Source organism: Pseudophryne corroboree, chromosome 1, assembly GCF_028390025.1.
Source record: "Pseudophryne corroboree isolate aPseCor3 chromosome 1, aPseCor3.hap2, whole genome shotgun sequence".
Taxonomy (NCBI): Eukaryota; Metazoa; Chordata; class Amphibia; order Anura; family Myobatrachidae; genus Pseudophryne; species Pseudophryne corroboree.
In genome coordinates this window covers 552,668,688-552,685,970 of record NC_086444.1, presented here as the reverse complement: position 1 = coordinate 552,685,970, position 17,283 = coordinate 552,668,688, and the positions used below count along the sequence as shown (strand labels likewise).

The following is a 17,283-nucleotide window of genomic DNA, read 5'->3' as shown; positions in this document are numbered from 1 at the left end:
TTTAGATTCCACTTTTCTAGGCAAGCAATTTCCGGACTGTACATGGATATTAAGAAAAGTGTCCTCAGTGTCCTGAAAAATGCAGTTGTACCCACTGTCTACTTAACCACAGACATGTGGACAAGTGGAGAAGGGCAAACTAAGGCCTACATGACTGTGAAAGACCACTGGGTAGATGTATTGCTTTACACAGCAACAACAGCAGCAACAGAAGCAGCAGTAGCATCTCACAAATGCCAACTCATTCCTAGGCAGGCTACGCTGTGTATCACCGCTTTCTGTAAGAGGCACACCGCTGACAACCACTTATGGAAACTGAGGGACATCTCCTGGGGATTTGTGATATCGGACAACGCCACCAATATTGTGCGTGCATTACTTCTGGGCAAATTCCAGCACATCTCATGTTTTGCACATACAATTAATTTGGTGGTGCAGAATTTTGGGAAAAATTACAGGAGCGTGCAGGAGATGCTGTCGGTGGGCCGAAAAATTGCGGGACACTTTCGGCATTATGCCACTGCATGCCGAAGACTGGAGCGCCAGCAAACACTCCTGAACCTGCCCCGCCATCAACTGAAGCAAGAGGTGGTAACGAGGTGGAATTCAACACTCTATATGCTAAGCAAGTGCCCTGGTTGATTGCAGTGGTAACTCTTCCGAGGTTCTGGGTTAGCCACTCTGAATCTGGGTGGCTGATAAGTGATGTTTTTGATAGGGCCTCCTTTATTACTATATTTGACTTGCGGTTCTTTTTCAGGGAGCTTCTCCACTCATGGGGTTCTTGTACCACCTGCTGCACTGAAGTCTCTCCATTGGGGACAATTCATTATATATTCATCAGCCCATTCTGCAGCTTGCTCAGGTGTACTGGACTTCCTGTCTGCGCCCCACTCCCGTACCTCTGGTACCATCTTAATCATTAGCTGCTCTACCACAATTATGTTGACAATCTGCTCCACAGTGGAGGCCTGTTTTCCTTTAAGCCATTTACCACAGGCTTGCTGTAGCTGACTAGCAATCTCTTGGTAGGAATCAGTCCCTTTATTTAGTGTGCTAAATATAAGACAATAAGATTCTGCAGTTATCTGGAACTTAGCTACAGTAGCAATGCCTTCTTTATACAGGCATAGACTCCAATTCCTGGGGGTTTAGGCCCCAATAGGCTTCAAGAGCCCTGCCAGTAAGACTTGGCCCCAAGTACTTATGCCAGTCAGTTGGCTCTATTCCATGCACCCCCATGAAATTTTCAAAGATCTGGAGGTGAGTGTCAATGTCTGTTTCATTTTCCCAAAACGTAGGAACATCCTTAAATCCCAAGCGTCGTTTCTCCTGTTCTAAACTTCGGGGTGACTCCAGAATTCCACTGCCAGCAGGAAATTGTACTCCTAGTATAGCTTGGATCACTCCAGCTCTCTCCTGTGGGGGTCGCACCTTCATCTAGCGCCCCCAGCCAGCTCTGCAGTATGGCAGGAGTGGCAGTGGTCGACTCTGGTGACTTATTGGATAAAGTGCTACCACTGCCTGTTGGTCCCTCTTCATCATCACTCAGGTGGTCGGGATCCTCTGGGTGCACATGATCCCACTCCAACAACCACAGTACCAGAGTTTCCCGGGTCTCAGTCCCATCATCAGCAATTCCCTTCATCCTGCAAAATCCTTGCAGGTGAGGTGTCCGAGCTATACGGTAAAACTTCTCCTGCTCTCTCACTGCATTTTCTCCTTGACTGCTGGCCACAATTGCTGGCTGACTCTCCATGCTGATACTCTGTGGTATTAGCTCCCTGGAAACTCGCTTCCTGGAAACACTACAGGAACTGTGTGATATCCCACCACTGCTGCCAAACGAGAGACAGGGATCACACAGTGGAGCAGGTTACAATGAATGCAAGGTGAGCTTTATTCAGAGAGATCCAGAAATCCAGTGAGCAGCAAGCAAGATTATACTAATAAAGTATGCTCAGAGTTCAGCAAAGTCCATACCAGCTGCTCTGTATCTCTCCCAGTCCTGGGCAGCAATGACAGCTGTAACAGGGCAAACAGAGTGGCTGGTCACTGATGACACTGAGAGGGTATGACACCCCAACATCCAGTGAGTCTAGATGTGCCCCATCACCTCCCCACAACACAGTCTCTTTCTCCCCCAGCAACTTCTTGACTCCTATAATTCTCCCTTGCTGTCAGTCTTTCCAGAGGAAAATGAGGGCTTTTCTAAAAGGAACACTCCCTTGCTGTATGCTTCTGGTATACTTCCTGTGTGTGACTTCTGCAGACCGAGGGCTTCAATTTAAGAACTCAGAACTTGGGCCATAGGGTCAATTCTTTCCTTTTTAACATGGAGGCAAGTCTTAGACATCCCTTTCCCTTGCCTCCTCACAGTTTGAATAAGGGAGAGGAGGCACACAGAAGGTTGAATGCTGCTGGCATCAGGAGTATGAGAGGAGGCTCACATGAGGGCAGAGGAGGCTGTGTGTTGATTGAATTGGGGAATGGGTGAAGAGATACTGTAGCTATGAGACGCAGGATGGAGATGATGGTGTGGCTGAGAGACACAGGTGGTAGATGGTGTGGCTGAGAAACTCAGGGAGGGGATGATGATGTGGCTGAGAGACAGGAGGTGACACAAGTCTGGTTGAACCTCTGTTGTATGATGACGACATTGGTTATTTTGCTACACAAACAGGCATCGTCTGGACCATGTGATATCCTACATGAATAGTGAATACCAACTGAAGACTAAATCTGCCCAGGGATGATACATTTCTTCAGAGGTTCCCCGTAGTAAGAAACCATCATATAGGTAAGGTGCACATGGAGCAGAAAGGAATGCCAATAGGTGGGCATAGGAACTCCTCTTCGATGGTGCACCCCTTAAAAAATGTGTTGTGCACACCTATGGTGATGCATTATCCATCCGTGACCGTAAAAAGCCAAGTCATAATGCAAGCAGAGCGGGGGTGCCTGCTTGTTTGAGATTGAGGAGCCTTGTCAGTGACATGGCAGCTACCTCTTGGTATCCACAGAGACATCTTGCAGGGAAGCTGAATTTAGGGGGATCGGAAGCACGCAGGCTCTTCACAGGCTTTTTGAGAGCTGGTTAAGTGAAGACCGGGGGTGCGACAACATTCATCTGGCCTCCAAGCGACTGGGGCGAACTTATGCCACTGGTACCATTATTAATCCACCTAAACTCCCAACAATGGACCTAATTCATATTTGTATGCAAACCAGATGGTTTCTGTACAAATATGATGTTTGGGCATCTGCGTAGGTGCAAGCACTCGGATCCAGGGCATTGCAAACATGAGATGTCTATCTTCTACAGACATTTTGGGAAACATCCCAATACACACCCCAATCCTTTCTATAGATAATACAACCATATACAGTTAATAACTGTAGCTAGCAGCTCCCTAGTATGTATCTTTGAGACATCATCCTATGGGAATAATTGTAGTGTGTTATCTCCAGAATATCCATTTAGTTGCTCAGTACAGAGAAGTCTAGAATTAACTATATCTAGATAATGGGGTATATTTACTAACATTCGTAATTCTCCCGATTTGGTGGGAGAATAATCACGAATGACATCGAAAGTGTAAAACTGCAACTTTTTGAATTTATTACGACTAATTTACTAAGCTGCCGTATTCTGCATTTTCGGGTTTTCCGATGTCGATGTCATTCGTTTTTTTAGGCAGTGTTTTACGTGAGTGACTTGTAAAACACTGCCGACTTTAATACAATGAATCTCGGCCGGATCAGAGAGATCCGTGCTGGGCTTCATTGTGCACTTTGTTTAAAAAAAAAAAAAGTTTAAATGTTAAAAAAAAATTGCGTGGGGTCCCCCCTCCTAAGGCAAACCAGCCTCGGGCTCTTTGAGCCGATCCTGGTTGCAGAAATATGGGAAAAAAATGGACAGGGGTTCCCCCATATTTAAGCAACCAGCATCGGGCTCTGCGCCTGGTCCTGGTTCCAAAAATACGGGGGACAAAAAGCGTAGGGGTCCCCCGTATTTTTAAAACCAGCACCGGGCTCCACTAGCTGGACAGATAATGCCACAGCCGGGGGTCACTTTTATACCGTGCCCTGCGGCCGTGGCATCAAATATCCAACTAGTCACCCCTGTCCGGGGTACCCTGGGGGAGTGGGGACCCCTTCAATCAAGGGGTCCCCCCCCAGCCACCCAAGGGCCAGGGGTGAAGCCCGAGGCTGTCCCCCCCATCCAATGGGCTGCGGATGGGGGGCTGATAGCCTTTGTTGATAGTTATGAATATTGTTTTTAGTAGCAGTACTACAAGTCCCAGCAAGCCTCCCCCGCAAGCTGGTACTTGGAGAACCACAAGTACCAACATGCGGCAGAAAAACGGGCCCGCTGGTACCTGTAGTACTACCACTAAAAAAATACCCAAAAAAGACAATACACACACACCTTGAAAGTAAAGTTTTATTACATCCATCCACACAAACATACATACATACTTACCTTATGTTCACACGAGGGTCGGTCCTCTTCTCCAGTAGAATCCATGGGGTACCTGTTGAATAAATTATACTCACCAGATCCAGGGTACCAGGCTCCTCGGATAATCATTTTGTAATCCACGTACTTGATTAAAAAAATAAAACGGATACCCGAGCCACGCACTGAAAGGGGACCCATGTTTTCACATGGGTCCCCTTTCCCCGAATGCCAGAAACCCACTCTGACTGATGTCTAAGTGGGTTTCTTCAGCCAATCAGGGAGCGCCACGCTGTAGCACCCTCCTGATCGGCTGTGTGCTCCTGTACTGTCTGACAGGCGGCACACTGCAGTGTTACAATGTAGCGCCTATGCGCTCCATTGTAACCAATGGTGGGAACTTTCTGCTCAGCGGTTGACCGAAAGTGACCTCACCGCTGACCACAAAGTTCCCACCATTGGTTACAATGGAGCGCATAGGCGCTACATTGTAACACTGCCGTGTGCCGCCTGTCAGACAGTACAGGAGCACACAGCCGATCAGGAGGGTGCTACAACGTGGCGCTCCCTGATTGGCTGAAGAAACCCACTTAGACATCAGTCAGAGTGGGTTTCTGGCATTCAGGGAAAGGGGACCCATGTGAAAACATGGGTCCCCTTTCAGTGCGTGGCTCGGGTATCCGTTTTATTTTTTTAATCAAGTACGTGGATTACAAAAGGATTATCCGAGGAGCCTGGTACCCTGGATCTGGTGAGTATAATTTATTCAACAGGTACCCCATGGATTCTACTGGAGAAGAGGACCGACCCTCGTGTGAACATAAGGTAAGTATGTATGTATGTTTGTGTGGATGGATGTAATAAAACTTTACTTTCAAGGTGTGTGTGTATTGGCTTTTTTTGGGTATTTTTTTAGTAGTAGTACTACAGGTACCAGCGGGCCCGTTTTTCTGCCGCATGCTGGTACTTGTGGTTCTCCAAGTACCAGCATGTGGGGGAGGCTTGCTGGGCCTTGTAGTACTGCTACTAAAAACAATATCTTACACTTTTACAAAAAGGCTATCAGCTCCCCATCCGCAGCCCATTGGATGGGGGGGACAGCCTCGGGCTTCACCCCTGGCCCTTGGGTGGCTGGGGGGGGGACCCCTTGATTGAAGGGGTCCCCACTCCCCCAGGGTACCCCGGCCAGGGGTGACTAGTTGGATATTTGATGCCACGGCCGCAGGGCACGGTATAAAAGTGTCCCCCGGCTGTGGCATTATCTGTCCAGCTAGTGGAGCCCGGTGCTGGTTTTAAAAATATGGGGGACCCCTACGCTTTTTGTCCCCCGTATTTTTGGAACCAGGACCAGGCGCAGAGCCCGATGCTGGTTGCTTAAATATGGGGGAACCCCTGTCATTTTTTTCCCCATATTTCTGCAACCAGGATCGGCTCAAAGAGCCCGAGGCTGGTTATGCTTAGGAGGGGGGACCCCACGCAATTTTTTTACAACAAATGAACACTTTCCCACCCCTTCCCACTGATATACATGCACGGATCTCATGGATCAGTGCATGCCTATCCAATCACGGCTCAAAAAAGCAGGTCTGTTTTTTTTTAGCACTTTTTTACGAGTTGTATTCTTTCACGGCAGTGTTTTTTTTTTTTTTGCTTTGCACTTCTTAGTAAATGACCGAGATTCATACTTAAACAGCTGCGTTTTGACCGATGGTGTATTCATTCGTATTTTTTTGTTGGACTTGCAAAAAAATATGAATGGCCTCATCACTGCCGTGATTTCTGCTTAGTAAATTCCCGAGATGACACTTTGAAGAAAAAACGGCATCTCGGACAAAATCGGGACCTTAGTAAATATACCCCAATGTCTCTTTATTGTGGTACTATACACCTGTATCGTATCTATAAGCACTAGACCACAACTACAAACCAGCCGTTAATTATAACCAGCAGTCCCGCACTATGTGTCTTTTAGTTAGCACCTGGTCTCTATAGAGATTACCAATACCCAATTCATACTCATCATTTCTTTGTACACTTCTTTTGTCCAATTTTCAGTACATGTGTATATACTAAGTACTAAGGGGGTAATTCCAAGTTGATCGCAGCAGGAATTTAGTTACAATTGGGCAAAACCATGTGCACTGCAGGGGAGACAGATATAACATGTGCAGAGAGAGTTAGATTTGGGTGTGGTGTGTTCAAACTGAAATCTAATTTGCAGTGTAAAAATAAAGCAGGAAAAAGAAAAAAAGAAAACTAAGCGCTCTGGTGGATAGCACTGCAATGTGATTGTCAGCAGCCTCTTGTAAAAGGGAATTGCCAGTCCCTTAAAACACAAAAATACCAAACAAATAACAAGTGGCGCTTGACAGTCAGAAAATTGAAACATTTATTTTAAAAATGTATATGAATTACAACAACCTCCCAGGGGTGTATAACAATATTAAAACATCACACTAATATAAATGTACAATGTATTATAACTAAGTATTCAAACTATAATTAAAACACCAATTGTAGATGATCTTATATACTTACAATTAATTACTAATAGCACCTGGAAGGTCATAGAACGTGCAGGGTTCAGTATATGCACAAAAGTGTATAGCTATAAAGTACTTTGTTAAAACAAAGGATCACTCACGGCTGTGTGCTTTGAAGATTTGCATGTATCACAGATGAATGGCAGTAAGCGGCTGGTGCAAGATTATTAGGGTGAAAAAGAATTTATGTGCACCTATAACGCTGGGCAGGAGCTTCTTCGGTCCCTGCTCCCTGGTGCTGTCTCGTTCACCAAGTGGAGACACACACCAGAGCCTCAGCGAATGGAATTGATGCCGCGCCGTGCGGGGAGTCCCGATTGTCCGTCCTTACCCGATCAGCGCCACCTCCGGTACCTCCGTGCTTTCCAAACGGAGACAAATAGCTGGTGAAGCCGGAGCTGTTGTGGTGATCGGTTTGGGTGTATTGGCCGGCAGTCGGCCAGTCTTAAATGGAGCAGACACCTGGTGTGGTTTCCGTGCGCCGGTCTGCACCGGACCTGTCGGGAACGGCACCTGTTACTTCTACCGCCCCAACTTGAGATGAACGGCTGGGGTTGTAGGAATGAAAGGCTGCAGATCGAATGCTCCGGGCTGCAGTAATCAAAACCGGGCTCCTATGCACGGCTCTGAAATTCAATTTGAAGCAGACAGCAGTATTGATCCTTAAAGAGCAAAGCCTGTATCCTTAACGCGTTTCAATGCCAGCAGGGCGTCTTTTTCGAAAGGCAGGTATACCTGGGAGCAGGAGTATTCAGGTCTTATACCTGCTCCACAGGTGGAACTAATTATCAGTGATTTAGCTCAGCCATTCTGGATCATCAAATTAGATGTAATGTTTTAGGCTCCTTTATTTTGGAGCAGACATACACATTCATAAGTAAAGCTATAATAATACCATGACACAGTAAAAGGCAGCACAAGATGTACTGCATAAACAGTAAAAATAAAAGAACCCAAATAAAATATGAGACTGGGAAAGCAGCCAGTATTTACCCTGCACAGAAATAAAATAACCCACCCAAATCTAACTCTCTCTACACATGTTAAATCTGCCTCCCCTGCAGTGCACATGGTTTTGCCCAATTGCTAACTAAATTCCTGCTGCGATCAACTTGGAATTACCCCCTAAGTTTCTACAGAGTTAACTATACAATATAATTTATTTTTTATTGTTGTTTACTTTCTTTATTTTTCCTTCACATGATACCATATACTGATATGAGTCAATTGAGTTCAAATGACCTTCTTCTGCTGTCAATCTGACCAGAGCCCAAATCGACGCTAATTGGTTAGGTCATGAATGATTCCGGCTGCTCGATATTCTCAACACCAGTGACACACCCCTCTTGTGATTGGACAGGAGTAAGCATTGACAGTGCTTAAAGTCTGAACGAACTCATACTGGGACAGGAAGTGACCAAGCCTGGCGTACGGGTGAAACACGTCTTCAGTCCAGTTTGTCTGTCTGGCTGTCTGTGATCATGGACGTGCCTACCTCACCTCTCTGAGCTTTGCATCCTTTCTTGCCGCCCGGCACCGCCACATTTCTCAGTGACTCTTCAGCACAACATGACGGGGATCCACATCACGCTCTGCCAGATCTTTGCCTCTGCACACTAATCACGGGTAATACCCATTTTTATCACCCGCCATTAACAGACCAATCACAACGGGGATTACTAGCACATAACACTCTATACTGAAATTTTCATCCCCACCTGTGTGGCACACACTAGCTTCATATATCAATTTATTATATATGTTTACGTGTGATCAGCTATTACTAAGTGTTTCTGTGGCAACTGTTACTCCTATCCGTGTTATATTTACCAGTGGTGCATAATCAATCTTACTAGCCATTTTTCAGGTTGTCAGTAACTGAATGTTTTCTTTGTGGTTCCTAACCATGATATCACAGTAGTTCATTGTAAATCTTAGTCTCTAATGACACTTTATTTAGCAACAATGTTGTTTTTTCTCTTGTCTTCTGTATGTATGTATTGATACATTTAGCATACACTGCGTTCATTCTGGTTAAATTCCAATATTAGGAGAGAACCATTACTGGGGTTAACATTACCTCATATATTGGCTGCTTGTTCACTAAGGACACTGGCAATTGTATCATTCTAAACTACTATTCTGTTCTATGTGCAGCCTAATAGGATTATTTACCCATTCATATCTCAACTGACCCCAACTTTTTTCTATGTTTTTTTTTCTTTCTTATTATATTCACATGGTAATCGGAGTTCAATCATTGCATTTTGAACCACCTATTTTGCTTCTTTTCTTTCTTTTTTCTTTTTCTCAATGCTCCACTATCTTTCTGGATTCTCACCAGCGACTCAGAGTAACCCATCCCTGTCTAACCCTGGCAGCAGATCCACTCATCAATTTCCTCTATTATCTTACTGTCATCACTTTCATTGTTCTTCTGTGAGCTTGTGAACTCTCATCAGTGATCCCAGAGCAACAAAAGATCATATATCCCGAACTCTACTACCATACCACACTGGAAACGCCCGAATCCATCCGATCTTGGAAGCTAATCAGTGTTGGGCTGAGCCAGTATTCGGGTGGGAGACTCCTGAGGAAAACTCAGTTTAGTAGAGCACCTTCATGATCCCTATGCTCAGTGCCTAACACTGACAGCAGATTCACCTATCTTACGCTTTCATATTCCATCACCTGATATAGTACCTGTGGCGGTCAATATTGTCATGCTCTGACAAGTACACATGTATAATCTACTGCTTAGGCACAGAGGCGACTTCCATTCAACTGATTCAAGTTATGCATAGCCCTATGGTTGAGACAAATCCATTAATTTATTGCATCCTTTATATTCAAGAAAATTCTTAATATAATTGAAATCCGTCCTAGACAGCCGATATTAGTCAATTTATGTCAATTATTGTTATTATTGTTATTATCATAAATACACCAAACTACTTATATATTTTATTGTGATGTTAATAAAACTTAATTAATTTGAATATTGTCTTCATTATTCTCTATTATCTCTATTACCTTATCTAAATACCAAGAGTGCACCCACAAAAGAGTCTTCTTCTCTCCTTTTTTGTTGATACAGTTCATTACTGACTCAGGGTGCACCACCAAAGAAAAATACTTATTAGAAAACATGTTTTTCTTTAATGATATTATTTCATTTTGGCCTTTATAATTCATTATTCTATTATCTTAATTAACCTATGCGGTATACCCCCATTGTGAACTTATCTTCTACAGACGCCTTCTGCTGCATTAAGATTTTAATGACACAGAATTGCACAGCCGCTTCCATGTGGCTGTGCAATTCCTTGCAAACATGAATCAGGCCCAATATTCTCAGAATAGTACAAACCTACACACAATGTATAACCAATGTATTAGATTTTTGGTATACTGTAGCTAAGCAACCAAAACATGTATTTTCTCATTTAAAAACAAATCTTCATTAAATGTAATGTACTTTTTCAAAGATTATTATTAACAACTATATAAATTGTATACGCTTTGACAAAATATAATTATTTAATTCAAACTTCTCAGCTTTGATAACAATAAACAGATTAACTAACATATTCAAACCAAGAAAGTTCATATATTGTACCAGAAGCTTAATGGAGCTGTTTCATAGCATTAGGAAATATAATGAAGTCTGATAATCTGTAATTATTCTTTGCTGGACATTTCAGTATGTCATTTCATACAGTAACTGGAATTGTATTATGTTAATGCTATGATTAATAGCTAAGACATAAAAGCACTCAATTTTAATTATTTTTAATTATAAAAATAATAAAATAAACTGTGCTAAATTCAGATCATTCACATAGTTGAAAAGTTAGTTTTTTTTCTAGTATTGAGTGCAACAGCAATTAAGTACAGTAGCATTTTATACAATTTAAAGACATGCATGCAGTCTGAGGAAAACAAAGTTGCAGCAACTCAGATGACTGCATGCCACCTGTTCTAATAACTTTTCAGTATGTAATACCCAGGTAAGTAATATGGATGCTTCACAAGAATGCTGGTAAAAACCTTACAGTGACTATATACTCTTTTACTTGGTGGTCACAATCTCTTTCCAATATACAGGTTTAATTTTCTGCAGAAAGGTGAGGAGGACAAATCCCACAGAGTAATATAGCAATGTCTTTTCATCTCCAGTTATGATTTATTTCCAAAGTGTTCTTATCAATGAACTTTTAAATGGATTTTCATCACAACGGCATACAGTTTATAGTGGGTGTGGTATAATAGACAGTTTCTAGTTAGACAGTCAATAGGAAGACACTACATGTTAGACAGTCAAAAAGTCGACAGAGTAAAAAGGTCGACAAGGTCTGGACAATCAGGGCTCGGTATCTGACATAGTTTTATGGGATGCCTTTGAGGCACAGGTTCTCAAACTCGGTCCTCAGGACCCCACACAGTGCATGTTTTGCAGGTCTCCTCACAGAATCACAAGTGAAATAATTAGCTCCACCTGTGGACCTTTTAAAATGTTTCAGTGAGTAATTAATACACCTGTGCACTTGCTGGGTTACCTGAAAAACATGCACTGTGTGGGGTCCTGAGGACCGAGTTTGAGAACCACTGCTTTAAGGCATATGTCCGTGGCACCCTGATTAATTCGGTAGCTGTTTTGAAATCTGGTTATGCACAGGGGGAGCGTGACCTTGAGGCAGGCTGTAGGAGACTGGAGCTTCAGTATATTGCTGACAGTCTTGACACTACGAGGGAGAGGTGGTTGCTTGCGCAGGCTGAATGGCGCGATTACTTGGCTGATAAAGCTAAGTCCCATCTGCTTTACAACCAACACACGTATTATGCAATGGGTGACAGGCCTGGTAGCTTTATGGCAACATTGGTGGGTGCGGACAGGGCATCTACTACGGTGCCTGCAGTCTGTACTAGTGATAATGTGACTAATTTTAAAACTCACGATATTGTAGGGGACTTTGTAGGTTACTATACACGGCTGTATAGTTCTAGGCTTACTCACACTGTGACGGAAATAGAGATGTATTTGGCTGATATTCCACTACCCACGCTGTCCCTGGACGCTATAGCATTTTTAGACTCCCCCTTAATGCTGACTGAGTTGGAATCCGCTGTTAATTCTTTTCCTGGAGGGAAGACCCCAGGTCTTGATGGGATACCCCTGGAACTTTATAAAAAGCACTTACCTTTTTATGGCCCTAAACTTCTTGATATATATAATAATTTATTCATGCAAGGAAGGTTGCCTGACTCTATGGCAGAGGCCCTAATTATAGTTCTCCTGAAGCCGGATAAAGACCCAACACGGGTCGAATCTTATCGCCCAATTTCCTTATTAACGACTGATGTTAAAATTTTAGCTAAAATACTGGCGACAAGGCTAAGCGCTGTGATTCTGCAGTTGATTCATGATGACCAATCAGGGTTCATGCTGGGCTGGTCCACTTTACCTAATCTACGTAGACTCTATACTCACCTCCAGGCCCCTCACGAGAGTTCCTGCTCCTTGGTTATAGTTTCTTTGGATGCTGCTAAGGCATTTGATTCAGTGGAGTGAGGCTTCTTGTGGGGGACCTTGGACCGATTTGGTATTGGACCCAATTTTAAAAAGTGGGTCCAGCTGCTTTATACTGCTCCCACGGCTAGGTTTTCTGTTAATGGCCACATATCCTCCAATTTTTCTCTACAGAGAGGGACGAGACAGGGGTGTCCATTGTCCCCGATCCTTTTTGCTCTGGCCATAGAGCCTTTGGCCTGTATTGTTAGATCCTCCTCGCGGGTGGCGTGCTTCCGGTTGGGTGGCAGTACAGACAAAATAGCTCTTTATGCAGATGATATTCTGTTATTTGTGCCTGACTATTTTACCACTATGCCTCATATCTTGGAAGTAATTGACACTTTTGGGGGATTCTCTGGTTTGTCCATTAACTGGGACAAATCCTGTCATTCCGCTTAGAGGCCCCTGTCCTGTTTGCCCCCCCGGGGACCGGCCGCTTCGCTGGGTGGACTCTTTTAAATACCTGGGTGTATGGATTACCAACCGGTCCTCACAATTCATTGATCTGAATATACGTCCACAACTGGACTATGTACGGTCTCGTATTAGGGTGTGGAGTAAACTGCCACTTACTGTTACAGGTAGGATCAAAAATGGTTGTATTACCTAAAATGCTGTATGTCCTCCAACATTCCCCTGTCTATCATCCCCAGAAATGATTTGGTATCATAGATGGTCTCTTGTCCTCACTGGTTTGGTCCAACTGTAGAGCTCGGATTAAATTAGATCCTCTAACTAGACCCCATGATTTGGGTGGTCTGGCCTTTCCTAAAATTAGATTCTATTACTTAGCGGCTCAGTTATTCCATCTAATTCCTTGGGTCTCCGACTCTTCTGGGGATTTATTAATCTCCAGTGTATTATTAGTCTCTAAAATTAATCTGTCACCTCTGCAGCTCTTACTCAGTGATAATGTTGCTTTCCTTACGATGCCACTGGTTAAACAAGTGATTATGGTATGGAGGCAGGTATATTCTATGTTGAGGGGGGAGGGATGGGATCCTGACACCCCATTGACATACACTCGTGCTCTTCCTCATTTCACTTCTGTACAAATGGGATCGGTATGGGGACATTGAGGTATTTGTTCCCTCAATCATTTGTACTCCTCGGGCACACTTAAATCTTCTGGACAACTGCAAATTGAATTTAATATACCCACGTCATACTATTAAAGATATATCCAGCTTCGTCACGCATGCGCGTCTCAGTTTAATGCTGCTCCACCTCTCCTTTGGAAGTCACCGGTCCACCTGCTCTTGGCTGATACTTTAGGCTCCGGGACTGTCTCTGCTCTCTATTCGACTCTGCTCGGTGCCCATCACTCTGACAGTCTCTCCCACCTTAAATCTAAATGGGAAGTTGATTTGGGACCGGTTTGTCTAGACATATGGGAGGAGGCCTTGGGGACCTCACGTACTGCTACCACCTCGGCTCGTTTTCAACAGATACACTTATTTATACTTCACTGAGTCTACATTACCCCCATCCATCTCGCTAGTATAGGGGGATGGGGTGACTCTAGGTCTCTAGGTGTCCGAAGTGTTCCTCTCCGGATGGTAACTTCTGGCATCTATTGTGGGCTTGTCAGGTGGTACAGGCCTTCTGGCAAGCGGTGATACGGATAATAACTTCTACGGGAATCCCCTTTGACGTGTTCACCCCCTTTTGTGTATCCTTGGAGTCATAGATGAGGAGATATTGGATACACATTCTAGAAGATATGTTCTTAATTTATGCACTTTGGCCAAAGTATTGATAGCACGCACATGGATGCCGACTACGGGCCCTGATATTAATCAATGGATCCCGCTAGTGAATTCAGTTGTGTCCCATGAATTTTTTTTAATATTTCTATGAAAGCCCCGGATACATTTTACAAGATATGTACTCGTGTTTCTGCTTCGCACTGACATCTGGTCACCCCATATGGCACTATCTTATAGATTAAAGATAAGAAATAGCGCCACTCCGTGTGTATACTCTGTAGCTGTTTGCAAGTTTCTTTTGTATTGTCTGTTTATGCATACAACATTCGTAGTTCTTATGGTGTAAACATAGCGCATACATTGTTATTGTATGTTATGTTATGTTTTGTCTGTCTGAAAAATCAATAAAAAATTATTGAATTTAAAAAAAGGTCAACAGGGTCAAAGGGTCGACATGAAAATGGTTGACTTTTTTTTTGTATTTTTGGGGTGTGTGGATAGTTTTGTCATCTGGGACCCTCAATTGTAGAAAGGCATCCCATCATGGGGCTCAGTTCACTCGCCATGCTTCAGGCTCAGTGGATCGCTGTGCTTGCCACAAGGTTTATAGTCAACTCTAAGCCGACATGGATAGAGAAGGGATGAAAAAGTCCAAAAACATGTAACATTTAAAAAAAACCTATCTAGTCTTTCTTTTTATGTCAATTATTTTCATGTCGACCTTCTTACCCTGTACACCTTTTGACTAGAGATGGGCAGGTTCAGTTCCCTGAGAACCGAACCCCCCAAACTTCACAGTCCGAGCCGGTATCCGAGCCCGGCTCAGGACTTCCCACCAGACTCGGACCAGAACGAGGCAAAACATCATCATCCCGCTGTCGGATTCTCGCTGGTTTTGGATTCCATATTAACAGCCGCGCATTATTGCCATTTTCACTCTGGACTTGGAGAGTGAGGGAGGCAGACCTTTGTCTTTCTGTGGGTGGTGGCGTCGGGTGTGGTTAGTGTGTGCTCTGTAGGGGTGCTGCTGCAGCAACTGTGGTGTACCTGTGCTGTGTTAGGGGTGCTGTCCTGGCTGTCACTGGTGTTTCATGTGCTGTTACGGGTGCTGCAGCTGTACATGGGTGTTGCTGTCCTGGCTGTCACTGTGTTGTACAGGGGGCAGGGGCACTGTCCTCCTGTATGCTGTAAAATATAGGGGTGCTGCTGTTAAAATAAAATTACACTGGCCCTGTATGCTGTACATATTCAGGGGTGCAGTTGTTTAAAATTAAAAGCACACTGCTCCTGTATACTGTAAAATATAGGGGTGCTGCTGATGAATAACATTTCACTGGCCCTGTATTAAAATCACACTGGTCCTCTATGCTGTAAAAATATAGGGGTGCTGCTGTTAAAATAACATTACACTTGCCCTGTATGCTGTAAAAATTCATGGGTGCAGTTGTTAAAAAATAAAAGTACACTGGGATGCACTGCTATCCTGTCTGCCACAGCAGTGCCACTCCTAGATGGGCCAGGTGTTTGTTCCACCCACTTGTGTCGCTTAGCTTAGTCATCCAGCTACAGTACCTTGGTGCAACCTTTTGGCCTAAAAACAATATTGTGAGGTGTTCAGAATAGACTGGAAATGAGTGGAAATTAATGTTATTGATGTTATTGAGGTTAATAATACAGTAGGATCAAAATTACCCTCAAATTCTGTGATTCTAGCTGTTTTTATGTTTTTTTCAAAAGTCATCCAGATCCAAAACCAAATCCCAAAAGGGTGGTTTTGGCAAAACCAATCCAGATCCAAAACACGAGCGGGGATCCAAATCCAAAACCAAAACCCGAAAAGTGACACATCTCTACTTTTGACCCTGTTGATTTTTTGTACTATCTACATTTTTCATGCCGACCTTTGACCATGTCAACCTTTTGACCCTGTCGACCTAATATCTGTCTAAACTATGGTGTCTATCTATTGATTGTCTAACTAGACACTGTCTATCTATCATCCGGTTACCAAGCTGGTCATGGATCTTTAAGATGCAGGGGAAAAGAAGCACGGAGTTCCCCTGTATTTAGCACTGGGCTTTTGGATTGGTTCTGGTTCCAAAAACAATGGTGAAAAAGAATGCTGTGGTCACCCATATTTTTAAAACCAGCATTGGGCTCCACAAGTCCCTGCAGCCATAGCATTACTTCCTCAAGTAGTCAGCCCTGGCTGGGGTTTCCTTATGGAGTGGGGACCCCCCCAATAAAAGGGTCTCTCCCTCCATGGCACTCAAGGGCCAAGGCTATGCTTGCCATTCTTGGGCTGTGGGTGGCAAATTCATAGCAATGGAGTGTAAAAGTTATACTAACTATTGTGTTTTACTGGTGGAACTAAAGGTCCCAGAAAGCCTCTCCCACATGCTGGTACTTGTAGAACCACAAATATCAGCAAGTGGGGCATTAATTAGCCCACTGATACCTGTAGTTCCACCACTAAAACAAATACTACAATAAATACACTACAAGGATTTATAGGTAGGGACGTGTGGTGAGATAAATTTCTCAGGAGGCACTGACTAATAACAGAGCCAGATCTACACAGAATATATGAGCCCAAGGGTTCATGTGGTCATTATACAAAGATGAAGCAGTATATACTTCTGTAAATTTGGTGAGTTTTGATCTGAGCAGTGCAGAAAAGATAGACAGGTGATGCTTAGTTTTGACTATAAAACTAATTAAAATAAGACAAAGCAGATATTTCAAATTTATTCTTTGTATTTTTCTAATACTTTTTATAGTCAAAACTCTGGTGTACCATGGAGTATGCCAAGAAAGGCTCTCTCTCACCAGCCTCATCTCACTTCATGTCACTGACCTTAGATAGTATAAAACACTCTTGCAAACACACACTCGCACTTACCTACATCCACACACTCACACATACTTACCAACAATCCCCTGTAGCACTTCAGTCATCCAGTAGTAATCCATACATAACCTGTAAAAAAAAAACAC

At 43.6% G+C, this 17,283-nt stretch overlaps 1 pseudogene; it reads left to right on the top strand.

Moving 5' to 3' along the window:
• Positions 1–9,502: 9,502 nt before the first annotated feature.
• On the top strand, positions 9,503–9,621 carry LOC134941593 (5S ribosomal RNA; annotated as a pseudogene).
• The last annotated feature ends 7,662 nt before the right edge of the window (positions 9,622–17,283 follow it).